Genomic DNA, 14,399 nt, shown 5'->3' with positions numbered 1-14,399 from the left:
CTTGTCTTGCAAGATAAGTCTCGGCCGCTGCCACACTAACCGTCACTCGCTCAGCCCCGCCCGCCAAGCGCCAGGGCGGGTGGGCGTGAGGGGCCGTCCTCGAGCGCCCCGGAAGTCACCGCCCTCCCTCGCCGGCGGAGGCGCCCGGGCGGGCCTCGCGGCTCGGGATTGGCGGGAAGGTGGGGGTGGTGCGTTACGTGCGCCGAGGCGGCCCCTCCCCTCCGCTCATGCGCGCGGTTAGTGTGGGGCGGGGTGGAGTGTGTGGCCCTGGGCGGCCATTACCCGGAACAATCCCTGGCCTCGGGTCAGGTGACCCTTGGCGGGGCTGGCGGGAGGAGGGCGGGGGGAGGGGAGAGGGCGTGAGGAGGGAAGGGAAAGGAGGAGAGAGAGAAGGGCGGAGTAGAAGGGAGATTATATGACAATCTCCCATGCTTTTTTTTTTTTTTAATTTATTTGTTTTTTTTGAGACAGAGTCTCACTCTGTTGCCTGGGCTAGAGTGCCATGGCGTCAGCCTAGCTCACAGCAACCTCAAACTCATGGGCTCAAGTGATCCTCCTGCCTCAGCCTCCTGGGTAGCTGGGACTACAGGCACGCGCCACCATGCCTGGCTAATTTTTTCTATATATCTTTAGCTGTCCAATTAATTTCTTTCTATTTTTGGTAGAGACGGGGTCTTGCTCTTGCTCAGGCTGGTCTCGAACTCCTGAGCTCAGAACGATCCGCCCGCCTCGGCCTCCCAGAGTGCTAGCATTACAGGCATGAGCCACCGCGCCTGGCCGCCATTGAACTCTTGAGGGTTTCTTTCTCTCACAGCTGAGCCCTTACTTAAGATTCACTTCCCATTAATTAGCATAATCTAACTCAGAACTGTACTCTGCAGTCTGAAGATGACTGAGTTGTTTTGTGTGAAGATGTCTGTCTACACTGAACTAATGACCTGGAAATTAAAGGCTTTGAAATACATTCCCAACACCCTGATTCATGGCCTTTTAGTAATGCCAACTAATCTGAGGTCTTAAAACTAACTGCCTCACAGTCAACTGGAAAGGGCAGTGCTGTGGCTATGTCACGCTGCTGATCTGGTCTGCCAGGAAAGGTGAGTAGAGAAACAGAGTATTACCTTTCTTCTCTAGCAGGGCATATTAGAATCTGCTGGTTTTAGGAACTAAAATCCTTTTGCTAGCCCTAAATTACCTAACTGGCACCTTGAGTCTAATCTAATCCAGATGGTTTTCAATGTTGCTTCCTTATTTAGAAGCTTTGTAACTGTGACTTTCACGTTGAAGACGAAAGTAAACTAAGAGAAATTAAAAAGTGTGAACTAGAATAAAATTTTAAGGCTCATCCTCCCCACCCCCACCCCCCAACCCCGCCACCACCGGCTGACTGAATGGACCCCCTTGTGGCCAAAGGAACACATTAAAACTAAATTGCCTCCCAGGAGGAAGGTCAGACATGCTTATCATGTTCCCTCCCTTCTTAGGGACATCCTTTGTAACCCATTAACAGGCCTAAACGTATTCAAGACAAACCTGCAGGTCCTCAATTTACACAACAAATATATGTTCGATGGCTTATCTCTAATTAAGAGCTTCCTATCTTAAAACATTCCAAGCCTCTAGACAAAGCTTCATGTCTTTAACCAATTACAAGCCAAAGAATCTTTAAACCCATCTATAACCTGTAAGCAACCCCCCGCCCTCCCCCCGCTTTGAGATGGCCCACCTTTTCGGGTCATGGTCCTCAAATTTGGCTCAGAGTAAATCTCTTTAAAATTACTTTACAGAGTTTGACTTTTTTTTTTTTCTGGTAACAAAAGCATGGAACTGAATAATAATTCTATTGTACATATATACCACATTTTGTTTATCCATTCAAGACACTCCTAGTTGTTTTCACCTTTTAGCTATTGTGAATAATCCTGTTATAAACATGGGTGCACAAATAGCTGTTCACATCCCTGCTTTGAATTCCTTTGGGTCTATACCCGGAGGCAGATCTGGGAAATTCTGACACATGCTACAACACAACGAACCTGGAAGACACTATGCTAAATGAAATAAGCCAGTCATAAAAGAGAACTACTGCATAGTTCCAGTCATATGAAATACTTAAGAGTAGTCAAATTAATAGAAAGAATAGTGGTTGCCATGGACTGATGGGGAGAGCTTCAGTTTTGCAAGAAGAAAAAAGTTCTGGAGATGGGTGGTGGCAATGGCTGCACAATAATGTAAAAGTTCTTAATGCCACTAAAAATGATACAATTAAAAAAAAAGCAAGGTACTTCATTCTAAGCCTGTAACTCTCACATTTCTGGCGGAGAGCAACTCCAGGAGTGAAGCAAGATAAGCCTGGTAGCTCGGTTTCCAGAGTCCCCAAGAGGCAGGCCTAGGGCGGAGGAGGTGGGCCCAGGGGCAGCTGAGAAAGGACATCCAGCGGCAGTCCTTTCCCAGGGCCAACAGAATGATGCGAAAGCGAAGATACTCTCAACTTCGTTACAAGGTTCATTTTCCTTAGGGATCTCCCTGCCAGGAATAAGAATTCTTTCTTCACAGGAAAGCCCTGAGATTCTCCTTTCCTTTCACAACTCCCTCCCAGTCAAAAATTTCCTTAAAGGGAGGAGTTTCCCGCCTGCTCACTCATGAACTGCACCCCTCACACCCTCGTTCCCCAAGATTCCCCTTGTCTTGCAAGATAAGTCTCGGCCGCTGCCACACTAACCGTCACTCGCTCAGCCCCGCCCGCCAAGCGCCAGGGCGGGTGGGCGTGAGGGGCCGTCCTCGAGCGCCCCGGAAGTCACCGCCCTCCCTCGCCGGCGGAGGCGCCCGGGCGGGCCTCGCGGCTCGGGATTGGCGGGAAGGTGGGGGTGGTGCGTTACGTGCGCCGAGGCGGCCCCTCCCCTCCGCTCATGCGCGCGGTTAGTGTGGGGCGGGGTGGAGTGTGTGGCCCTGGGCGGCCATTACCCGGAACAATCCCTGGCCTCGGGTCAGGTGACCCTTGGCGGGGCTGGCGGGAGGAGGGCGGGGGGAGGGGAGAGGGCGTGAGGAGGGAAGGGAAAGGAGGAGAGAGAGAAGGGCGGAGTAGAAGGGAGGGGAAGGGGGCGGAGTGGAAGAGGTCACGTGATTCGGCATGGGGGCGGTGGCGGCGGCCGGGAGGAGCCGCCGGGGCAGAATCCGCACTTGTTAGTGTGGGGGGAGGTGGGGGCGGGGGACGCCGACACCGTCACCCAGGGACGCCGAGGAGAAGGCGGGAGGGGGGTAGGGGCGAGATCAGGCTCCGACCCCCGGCCGAGGGGATGAGGGGAGCATGGGCGCCAAGGAGTCACGGATCGGATTCCTCAGCTACGAGGAGGCGCTGAGAAGAGGTGAGGGGGGAGGGGTCTGGGCGAGCTGCCGGGGAGGCCGGCGACGGGCTGCCCGGAGGGTGGGTGACCGGGAAAGGAGAGGGGAGGTTGAGGGTGTGAGGCGCCTGAGGCGGAAGGGAAAGGCAGCCAGTGATGGGGAATATTATGGGGGAGTGAGGTCAGGTGGGAAGCAGCGTTTGGGAATTGGGACCTTACGGAAGGGGGCGAAGCTTTTCCTGAGAGAGGGGCATCAGGCGCTGGCAGGGCAATGTCCGTGCTCTCTGGTGGCGTTGTTGTACTGGATGTGTCCAGGGAAGTCCTCCTCTCCCCCTTTTCTTGGGTGGCTCCAGCCCTTCCAGCCCCTCTCATCCTTCACAGCCATTTTCTCCTATCACTCCTTCATAAAAACCTCCACCACCACCCTAACCTGGTTCCTAACAGCCTTAGCTGGAAGGGAGAGAGGAGGCGGCTACAAAGCGCTCTTCTTTTTGCTATACTGGAACTCCTTCCTATTGGGGAGTCTCTGCCTTTTCCAAGGGCCTTTGCCAGTCTCTTGGGGGCTATGACCAACCCTTCCTGCCACCCCTTACCCTTTGAGCGGCTGACTTTGATAAGAACGACCTGAAATTAAGTTGTGTTTGACGTGAGGTGAGAGGAGACTTGCCAGCTGGCGTTGCCACAAGACCTTGTCTTAGGTTTCACCTCCTCAGTCGTTGACCAGAGCCTTTTACTGTATTTGATTCCCAGTTCATACTCCCTCCCACCCCATAAAATGGCATTCAGAAGACCAGCGTTCTGATATTGTGTTATAGCTCCCTTCGGAGACCGGCCTCGCTGCCAGTCCCGGCCTGCTGCTTATTGGCTGTGATGCACAGTACATTGTTAACAGCCCCAACCCCCTTCCACTTACTCTGATACCGCTGTCCATGAGCACTAAAGCACACGCTAACTGGAAGTGTCTATTGCACAGTTGATGGCTGGAATATTATGGCTGGGATTTGGGTGTGTATGTGTGTGTGCTTGCGTTTCTTTTCGACATGTAATGGATATTCTCGGTTAGAAGTGAAAAACGTTAAGATTAGGTGCTAGGCATTCTTGTTAACAGGTTTCTAAGTCAAGAAACCAGTTATGCTCCAGGTGGTTTTAGTAGCTAAGGATATAAAATGAAAATTAGGTTCAAAGACAGGCATTCAAAATGAGACTTTAGAAGTGAACTCTTGTTCATATATAGGAAGAAGAGGGATAAGTTCAGTGGGCCATCAGGGTTTAGATTTATTGGTTGTGGACTTATCAGAATAACAAAAAAAGCTTTTTATGTCTTTTTTCCTGTGAAACAGTATAATAATTGTTCTTGTGGACAATCTCATTTGAATTTTTTTTCCCTGCTCCAATATGAGAAATATTCCAAATTCTTGATGTGTTTCCAGCCCTAGTAGGCTAGTCATTTCCGGGATGCTGTTGAGCCTGACAGATCTGGCCTCAATTAGGCAATAGCTTACATGACATGAAAGAGGACATTAGTCAAACTGATTTACAGCTTAAAGGTTCAGAAGTGTTTCTTCAGTTTGAAGGGTGGGAAGCCAGTGATGTACCTGGCTTTAAGAAATTCTAAAATTAAACTTTTACTCAACTCTAACCTAATAATGTCATTTCAAACTAAGATTGTATGTTTGTAAATACAAATTAACTGTGCGTTTTAAACTGATCTGACTGAAGGTTTTTGATTAGTTAAAAAGTGTTGGCCTGTTGAATTATAGAACACATGTATTTGAAGAGGTAGCAAAATATTTGTTAAAACTTTACTTGTAACTATTATAACTATCGTTTGAAAGGAATTCCTCATACCAGTTTTGTTTTAGAGGGAAATTAAAGCAAAAGAGAGAAGCAAGTTGATAAAATAGCATTTCTAAATGTAAAAAAGGAGCCTTTTTTTAAAAGTGGGTACCTCATTTAAACGTGATACTGTTTGCTTTAGCAAATGTCAGACTTTAATATAGAATTTCTTTCAGTAAGGTTACAGAAAGTTTATAAAGCTTTTGATAGAGTTAAAAAATGGTTTGAGAACCTTTTTTGGGGACTTGAATAATGTAAATAGGTACTGAAACCTGCATCCATCAGTTTCATTTGCTTGTTTATATTGTATGAAGTGAGTGGGGGAGGGCAGATAGGATTTGACAGATACTCATTAGTCCAATGTGTGTTATATGAATCATTGTACAAGCGAAAAACAAGCTTGATAAAACTACTGAAATACTTGCCCCATTGGCTTCACTTAAAATTATTGAGCACTAAATAATACCTAACCGTAATTAGGTAGTATTAAAAAAACCAGATATATATTACCACATACAAACATGGAATTGCAGGCAGTTTATCTTGCAAAGTGGGGCCTTGGAAATAAAGTGTTATGTTATTGACAGATAACACTTACTGGACCTGAGTGGAAGGGCAGTCTAGTGACTTAACTTATATTTTAGAAGCTCTAGAAATTAGGAAGATTGGTTTTGTGTACAGGTTTTAGCTAGATTGCATGTCAGTTATATAAACCTTAATGGTTTTCTGAAAGTGTACTTTAAACATTTTTTTTTTCTTTTTTCTTTTTTTTATTTCAGCATATTATGGGGATACAGATGTTTAGGTTGTGTATGTTGCCCTTGCCTCCCCCTCCACCCCAAGTCCCAGTTTCGAGTGTGTCCATCCCTCAGATGGTGTGCATTGTACTCTTTGTGTATGCATATACCTGTCCCCTCCTCCCCCCTCCCCCCTGCCCGACATCCAATAGATGTTATTCTTATATGTGCACTTATGTGTTGATCAGTTAATACCAATTTGATGGTGAGTACATGTGGTGCTTGTTTTTCCATTCTTGGGATACTTCACTTAGTAGATTGCGTTCCAGCTCTATCCAGGAGTATACAAGAGGTGCTATATCGCCATTGTTTCTTAAAGCTGAATAGTACTCCATGGTATACATATACCACATTTTATTAATCCACTCATGTATTGATGGACACTTGGGTTGTTTCCACATCTTTGCAATTGTGAATTGTGCTGCTATAAACATTCGGGTGCAGGTGTCTTTCTTATACAGTATCATTTGTTCTTTTGGGTAGATGCCCAGTAATGGGATTGCTGGATCGAATGGTACTTCTACTTGTATCCTTTAAGGTATCTCCATATTGCTTTCCACAGAGGTTGCACTAGTTTGCAATCCCACCAACAGTACATGAGTATTCCTATCTCTCTGCATCCATGCCAACATTTATTGTTTTGGGACTTTTTGATAAAGGCCAGTCTCACTGGAGATAAGTGATAACTTTAAACATTTTTATGGAGGTATATTAATGGTAGCTTTTATTTTTGGCTTCTGTCTTTCTTAAATATCTTGATAGAACACAAGGGAAAGCTTGACTCTTGTTTATATATTGCATGTGTTTTCTAAGGAAGTATACTTGTTGTATTTCATGGGTACTGAGACTTTTAGTAGTTTTGTTCTTCTCTTTATTTCCCCTCCTTATTGCATCAGTTTATGGGCTGTGTATTCATAAAAATGTATTCTAAATGCTTAGAACACAGCGTTCAAAAAATGTTGAATGAAAGATGAGTTGCAGTTTAGAGTATTTTAGAGCTCCAAGAAACCCTAAATATGTTCTCCACTTCTTTATTTCTTATTTCTTCTCTGCTTCTTTCTCCTTTTTTTCATCTTTCTGGAAACTGAGGATTATAAGACCTTTTATTTTTGTGCCAGAATTGGCTGAATTAAAATGGTTCTTAACTTTTAAATTGTGATAATAAAATATAGTGGGTGAATTTCTTTTAATCCCTTTCTTTAATTAGAATTTGGCACTGTATCAGACTAAATAGCTGAGTGATGAACCATATATAGTGTGATCCAGAGTTATACTGTGGATTCATATTTTCCAGTGTCCCTTTGCTCATTTATTAAACAGATTTTTACTAAATGCTAGCTATGGATTAGGCACTGAGGAAACAGATAAATAAGACCCTCTCTCTAGAAGCGTATAGCCAGGGTCAGTGATCCTGATCTACACTGAATTGTATAGAGATGGTTCCTGACTTATAATGGTTTGACTTAACGATTTTTTGACTTTATCATGGTGCGAAAGCTTTATGCATTCAGTAGAAACTATATTTCGGTGCGGTATTCAATAAATGAAACATTCAACACTTTAGTGCAAAATAGGCTTTGTGTTAGATGATTTTGTCCAACTGTATGCTAATGTAAATATCCCAAGCACATTTAAGTTAGGCTAAGTGTATTAAATGCTTTTTTTTTTTTGAGACAGGGTCTTGCTCTGTTGCCTGGGCTGGAGTACAGGGGCATCAGCATAGCTCACTGCAACCTCAAACTCCTGGGCTCGAGCAATCCTCCTGCCTCAGTCTCCCAAGTAGCTTGGACTACAAGTGTGTACCATCATGCCTGGCTAATTTTTCTATTTTTTTTTTTGTAGAGATAGGGTCTCACTCTTGCTCAGGCTGGTCCTGAACTCCTGGCCTCAAGTGATCCTCCCTCCTCAGCCTCCCAAAGTGCTAGGATTACAGGCATGAGCCGCCATGCCCAGCCTTTAAATGCATTTTTGACTTATCAACTTAATGATGGGTTTGTTGGGAGGTAACCCCATTGTAAGTCGAGAAACAGCTGTTTGTATGTATTAAAGTGTATGCAAGACTACCCATAGGGGGTAGGAATAAAATACTAGAACTTTTGTTTATAGTAGTAATTTGTGTATGTTTAATGACATACACAATATGTTCAAAAGTAGTATATACATGTATATCATTTATAAATGATTAACATATGATATATGAAGTGCTACAGTACTATAGAAGGAAGTGCTATAGGAATGCAGAGTGTGTGTGGATATCTGCAATGGCCTGGGTGGTAGGTACCCCAGCGCTCTATTCATTTCATAGTAGGTACTCAATAATTGTGTGTTAAGGAATTTAATTTCCAAGTTATTTATAGGTTGTTTTGTTTGCTAGTGGAATAGTTAAGCATGTAAAATAGTTGAAGATTCCAGTACTTTTAATTTTGCTTATCCACCAACCTTAAGATGCTCTAAAACATTGAATCCCCAACGAAGATTTTGTTCACCATTTTCTTAGCATTAATATTAAAATTTCATTAGAGTGGTACTACCTATGATGTGATGTTAGCTGGTCTAGCATACTGTATCAATCTATACATGAAAATCGAATTTCACTGTTGATACCTTCTGAGGTGCACTATTTATTCTCCTTTATTAAAGCACATATTTGCCTTCATATGAATTTGTTAAATTCACCAGTGAGTGCTCTAGCATTAGTGTGGAATTGTCAGTATTAGTTAAGCCTTTTGTAAGTGTACCTAGTTAGCTAGGTTTTATTACTTGTAAAGGAGAAAAATGGGGCAGTTTTAAATTAGTCTGCTTATATGTGTAGCCTTGTAAGTAGTTAAAAAGATGCTGTTCTTCATGATATACATTTGACAGGTCAGTAGCAAAGAGGAGATGAGCCCTGGATTTTGGGGAATGAGCAGAATGAGGTGACATCACTTGCTGGTTAGTGAGCTCCCCATTTAGCAAACTGCACAGCTGTTGTTTGATTTTTCTTGTTCATTGTCTGTCTTTGTGCTTAGTGAGACTTTACAGTGATAGCACTCAGGGTTGCCTTCCAGAAGGATGTGTAAGTAACTTAGCGTTGACATCGTGATGCCCAACCAATAGCCAGGTATTTTCTCAGGAGGAGAAATGAAGATTTTTGGCACTTGATTATATGCTACATCATAGGAAAAGTTAGGGACGTGATTGTTATTCTTGCTGTAGTTGTAGAAAATCTGTTTTTGGAGCACTAGAGTAATGCTGAGAGTTTGAATTAGAAGCTTTAATGTTAAACATATGCAGTGGTGTGGGGATTTTTATCTATAAATTAAAAGTTGGTGGTTTGATAGTAGTACTGAGAAGACTAAGATGAGACAGACAGTTCTTTTCATATTATATCCAGCAAGCACGGCTTCTTTTTTCAGAGTTTGTTTATGCTTCTGCTTTTGCCCATGGGACCTCATAATATTTGTGGTTAAGTTGAACCTTTCCGTCTCTTTTCTACATGCCAATAAGTCCTCTCATATAATAATAAAGAGTTCTTGGAGGTTAAAGGTGGATAGTTAATTACTGACACAAAAACCTGATAAAAGTAGCTTTTTGAGTATTTACTTTTATAGTCAGAGATGTATTTATTCTAAGACCTATCTATTCAAAGATGACCAATATTCAAGGCCTTCCCTTAATACCTTTCTTTATTAGGAATTTAATATTATTAACATAAGGCTCTTTATTGTAACAGGGAATTCTCAAGCTTATCACTATCTTGTGAATAAGATTCAGGAAAACTGATATTTTGAAACCTTGCTATAACACGTTTCTTGGATTCCTTGACATTGGACTGCATTGAAAGCAAAGCTATGTTAAAATGAGGTTTTATGGAGGAAGTTCTCCAGTGCCTCTTTCATTTCTATAACGAAGTTAGGTCGTCCCAGCATCTTACCCCTGTGGAAAAAGCCTTTTAACGTTTGGTGTGGTTGTCTTTTGGTAATGACTCGTGAAAGGGTCTGGAGAAATTCCATTACAAAAAGAATCCTTGTATTATTATCATCAAGATAGGCCTCTACTAGTCATGGGAAACACTGTGGTAAATGCCACCACTATTTCAACCCAATTACTAAAGCCAAAAATCTAGAGACATCCTGAGTTCCTCCCTTTCTCTCATTGTCTGGCCTATTCCTTTATCTACAGTTGAATCTGTCACCAGTCCTGTTAGTTTGGTACACAGTCCAGTCTGTTAACTTTTGCTTATCTTCATTGCCTCCACTCTAGTCCTAGCTGCCATCATCGCTTGCTGAAAGATACCATGCAGTAGTTTCCTAGTTTCATACAAGCAGAAACTCTTAAAATCCAAATCAGATCTTCCCATGCCTTTCTTTAAAGCCCATATTAATAATTAGGAAAAAAATTTAGTCCTTACAATGGTCTACAAGGCTCTAAAGGTTCCTACTTAAAACTCCAACCTCAATCATAGTAATTTCCCTCTTGGTTTCTATACACTAGCCACACTATCTTCCTTTTTGTTCTTAGAACACTGTTCTGGCTTACAGCCTTTGCATTGCCACTTTCTCTAATTTTGGAAAGGCTATTTACAAATTTTTACATGTCTGGCTCATTCTCATATCTCATGTCCCCAGTTCAGATGGCCTCAGGGAGGCCTTTCTTTATCACTTTATACAAAGTGGTATTCTTTTGTCGCTGTTACAATATTGTGAATAGTTTCTTTGTAGCTTTTTACCATAATATGTAATTATAATGTATATTGTCAGACATATTGCTGAATCCCCAGTGCCAGGATTGGTGCAGTGCCAGTGTGTTTTAAGTGCTCTGTACTATTGGATGTCTGGGTGAATATATAAATGTATAAATGATGGAGAGAAGATGTGGAGAACTTGGGGGTTAAAGAATGGAGCGTGGACAGGTATTGAGTATACTAAGCATATCCATCTCAAGATTTCTTTTCCTGTAACTGAAAAAGTTTGTGCTAAAAGTTTTGAATTGTAGTTAAAAATGTAAAAATGTTAACAGTCTTAAACGTAATGTGTAATTTTGTCTGTTTAGTTCAAATACTTTTACCTAGTGTAAATCCCTGAGAGACTAATATGGGAGTATGTATTGTGCTTATTAACACTTGAGAATGCCTTTTGGTTATGTATAAAATTTAATAATTTTGCTCATGAAATGATCACTTTTATCTGATGTTGTTCATGTACTTTTTCTCCCTGACAAGTATCATCCTGCTGCCATATATGAGGTTAGAGTTGGAAGTGTATTTGCTTAAAGTGCTGTAGAGAGTTAACTTTGAAAGTTGAGAATAAAAGTTCAACATACAGAGCTCTCTCATTGGTTCTAAATAATGATGATTTAAAATTAAATTATGCTACTTTATATTACTAGCTTTTTTTTTGACTTAAGATTCTTTTTCTCATCTTCCATGGCTAATGCTTTTTTCCAATTTTTATTTTTATCATAGTGATATATGCACATAATTTAGGATCAAATGATAATATAGGGCTTGTTAGGAAAACAGTACTGCCCCCCCATTCCCCAACAGTGTTTCTCCAGCCCATGAGCCAATGACTCTGACACTTAGATTTTTTTTTTTTTTTTTTGAGACAGAGTCTCACTGTGTTGCCCCGGCTAGAGTGCCGTGGCGTCATCCTAGCTCAAGCAACTTCAAACTCCTGGGCTCAAGTGATCCTTCTGCCTCAGCCTCCGGAGTAGCTGGGACTACAGGCATGCGCCACCATGCCCGGCTAATTTTTTCTATATATTTTTAGTTGTCCAATTAATTTCTTTCTAATTTTAGTAGAGACGGGGTCTCGCTCTTGCTCAGGCTGGTTTCGAACTCCTGAGCTCAAACAATCCGCCCGCCTCGGCCTCCCAGAGTGCTAGGATTACAGGAGTGAGCCAGTGTGCCCAATCGTAAACTCATTTTTAAGACCAAATTTTTTTTTTTTTTTTTGAGACAGAGTCTCACCGTGTTGCCCGGGCTAGAGTGCTGTGGCGTCAGCCTAGCTCACAGCAACCTCAAACTCCTGGGCTCAAGTGAGCCTTCTGCCTCAGCCTCCTGAGTAGCTGGGACTACAGGCATGCGCCACCATGCCCGGCTAATTTTTTCTATATCTTTAGTTGTCTGATTAATTTCTTTCTACTTTTAGTAGAGACGGGGTCTCGCTCTTGCTCAGGCTGGTTTCGAACTCCTGAGCTCAAACAATCCGCCCGCCTCGGCCTCCCAGAGTGCTAGGATTACAGGCGTGAGCCACCGCGCCCGGCCTTAAACTCATTTTTAAGACCAAATTTTTTTTTTTTTTTTTTGAGACAGAGTCTCACCGTGTTGCCCGGGCTAGAGTGCTGTGGCGTCAGCCTAGCTCACAGCAACGTCAAACTCCTGGGCTCAAGTGAGCCTTCTGCCTCAGCCTCCTGAGTAGCTGGGACTACAGGCATGCGCCACCATGCCCGGCTAATTTTTTCTATATATTTTTAGTTGTCCGATTAATTTCTTTCTATTTTTAGTAGAGACGGGGTCTCGCTCTTGCTCAGGCTGGTTTCGAACTCCTGAGCTCAAACAATCCGCCCGCCTCGGCCTCCCAGAGTGCTAGGATTACAGGCGTGAGCCACCGCGCCCGGCCTTAAGACCAAATTTTAAGCATCTTCTCTGTGAAGCAAAACCCTGACTAGATTATTAGTCTTGAAATTAGGTCAGTGTATTATTTTTTATTTCCAGAAGCTAGTATAGTGGCTGGCATGAAGTACATGTTCATCGACAAATTGGCATGCATCCTTCCCCCTGAATTATGTGGCTTGCCAAATCCTTATTTGTCAAAACTAAGCCCAGAAGTTAAGTTCTCTCAGAAGCCTTCCCTGACATTGCTCCTGCTTTCTTTCCCCTGTTTTGTTGTAACAAACTTTCACTGTAGTAGTTATCCCACTGCATTACAGTTGCTAGTTTAATTGGCTGTCTCTACTTTTTGGGAGTTCTGAAATGGTGAAAATAAGAATTCAGGACCTAGGCAGTATCTGGTAGGGGCTTGTTAAAATGTTGACTGAATGAATAGGACAATTTAGTGCTGTGTAAATAAAGGAGAAGGCTGATAATACAACTAATAGTAATAGTCTGGTAAACTGCTTTTTACAGAGCAAATTATGTTTGTTTCATGACATTTATGCAAATATTCAGATGTTCCAGGAATGTAATCATTTAAAATTTGAGTTGTAAATAATGCCTCCTGGCTCTAAAGTAAAATCTATGAAGCAGTTAGTAAGTAAATACAAAGGAAAAAGGAAACATCTTATATGCAAGGACTAGCAGATTTCTAATTTGTGTTATAATTAGCACCTTTTTTTAAGTTTGGGTGCTCACTTTTTTTTTTTTACTTCAGCATATTATGGGGGTACAGATGTTTAGGTTACGTATGTTGCCCTTGCCCACACCCCCCCCTCACTTTTTGAAGGTGGTGAGCCTTGGTTTTGATTTGTTCTGAGACATTTCTGTTAAACAGCAAAGTACTTAGTGGAGTGAATAGGGGACATTGGAAAGTCAATTCAGAATTCAGTGCAACTCCATTTGATGCAATTCCGACGACAAAGTGAGACCCTGTCTCCAAAAGAAAAAAAAAAATACATCCAATTTTTGGAGCCTTCGGAATCATTTTTCCCCCATATAATTTACATAATTTAATATATATTCCTATTTAAAATGTTTAACCTTTTCTCTACAATGATCATTATGTGGGGCCAATTTAGTTCTTCTCATTTCATATTTCTGTGATTTCTTTTATCTAGAATGACTGCTTTCATCTATTCTAATAATCTTATATTGTACAATGTGTTGGAAAGGGAAGATAAAGTTAAATTATGAAGAGTGCATTCTCATTTGAATCTGTCTGTCCTTCTGGACTAAGCCTAAATTTTAACCTCCTTCTCTGGAACTTTCCTGGACTATCTAGCATTTATTTATCTCCTTTGAATTCCTGTGACTCTTAAATTTGTATCCTTTGTATTTGAATATTTTTACACATGTATGGTATTGCTTTATGTGTGTTAATTTAATCTCCCAACTAGATTGAAAGCTTCTCGAGGAGGAAACTTTTTTTTCTTAAAACCACTTTTCACTGTTTTAAGTATACAAGATTAGCATATGCTTGATGATTGTGAGAACCATATGGTTATAGTCATTGGTTTCTTTATATGATTGTGATTGTTGCTTTTTAAAAATCAATAGTTATTTTTTACTTACTTTTCTTTCAGCACACCTTTTTACTTTCATTTCCATGTCTTCTTCCAAATGTTAAATAACATATTGGCTCATATCTCAAAATTTTAATTTGCGAGTTTATAGGAATACGACTGAATTTTGTAATTATAGGTCTCAGAACTGTACTATATGGCACATCTCTATGTGTTAGAATTTTTTAGAGGATAGAAAATTGTAGGTTGCACTGAAATTTAGAAG

Source organism: Propithecus coquereli, unplaced genomic scaffold (genome assembly GCF_000956105.1).
Source record: "Propithecus coquereli isolate 6110/MARCELLA unplaced genomic scaffold, Pcoq_1.0 Scaffold291, whole genome shotgun sequence".
NCBI lineage: Eukaryota > Metazoa > Chordata > Mammalia > Primates > Indriidae > Propithecus > Propithecus coquereli.
The sequence above is the reverse complement of the archived record's forward strand: the minus strand, read 5'-3'. Positions refer to the sequence as shown.